This window comes from Seriola lalandi, unplaced genomic scaffold (assembly GCF_002814215.2).
Source record: "Seriola lalandi dorsalis isolate HSWRI2012SDOR001 ecotype SW California unplaced genomic scaffold, Sedor1 jcf7180002054346, whole genome shotgun sequence".
Classification (NCBI taxonomy): Eukaryota; Metazoa; Chordata; class Actinopteri; order Carangiformes; family Carangidae; genus Seriola; species Seriola lalandi.
In genome coordinates, this window is record NW_019524899.1 from 714,727 (window position 1) to 715,830 (window position 1,104).

The following is a 1,104-nucleotide window of genomic DNA, read 5'->3' on the forward strand; positions in this document are numbered from 1 at the left end:
TCACAGCTACAAAAATAAAAAGCAAGCCCCTCTCAGATATGCGCCTTGTTACGTAAATGTCACAGCGGTTTAAGTTGTCATCTCACGTCTGAACAAGTGCCAGAGTCACTTCTACATAAAAGTCACGGCGGCGATTACAAGGTCGGACCTTGTAAAATTTCCATATCAATTTCAACATGGCAAGTGTGAAGTGAACACTGTCAGATTAACATAAAGGCTGCAGCGGCACAAGGTGAAACATGCAGAGAGAGAGAATGAACCCCACCTCATTAAGAGCAGTGTAGCAAATATGCTGCATCAGTCAGTCTTAATTTCTTATTCACAAAGAAAATCCAACCACTAAAATAAAAGCCCTATACTTCCTCTACATTTCGACTAAATGAATATCTAGCAAAACATTTTACATACAGCATGTCAGCAAATATCAGATTCATTCAGTGATTGTACACAGTTGGACATTATAAATGATAAATTATGAATTAGAATTCTATACTGAAACTGATGAGAAAATGTATTTTTACTGAATTCGCTGAGAGAAACAATTGTTACGTTAAATACGTTTTAAAATCTTCAGATACAAGAAATTAAGTTATACATCTTTGGGAATTTTTTAGAATTATTAGCTCCAGATGGTTCCAAACATAAAAGAATAGCCAATCACACTGTTACCTACGAGAACCATCTCCCATTGACTGGTCTGGGCAGTTTAAAGTTTGTCTCCAGACATGTTTCAAACCATGTAAAAATACTCTGCTGTGATTAATATTTTGTTTAACATGTTTTTCCGACATAAAAAGTTAAAAAAGTTGTAGTTGCATCTAAGTTGTATCTACATAGTTAGCGTTAGAGGAAACAGAGTGACTTAGCCACATGTTTGAGTCTCAGTCAGACCTAGACTCAGATGAAGAGTCTGTTCTGCACCAAAATCGGTGACTAAAAGACATATCAGAGCGGTGATCATAGTTAGCATCTTTTATTTGTTTAACTTGTTTGTTAGCTTGTAACTGGCAGTGGCTAACACAGTGTTAGCTGCTGTGCTAATGCAAACTCTCTCTCTCTGTACTAACGAGGTTTCAGGTTTATTTTGCCTGCCCCCCCCGTCCC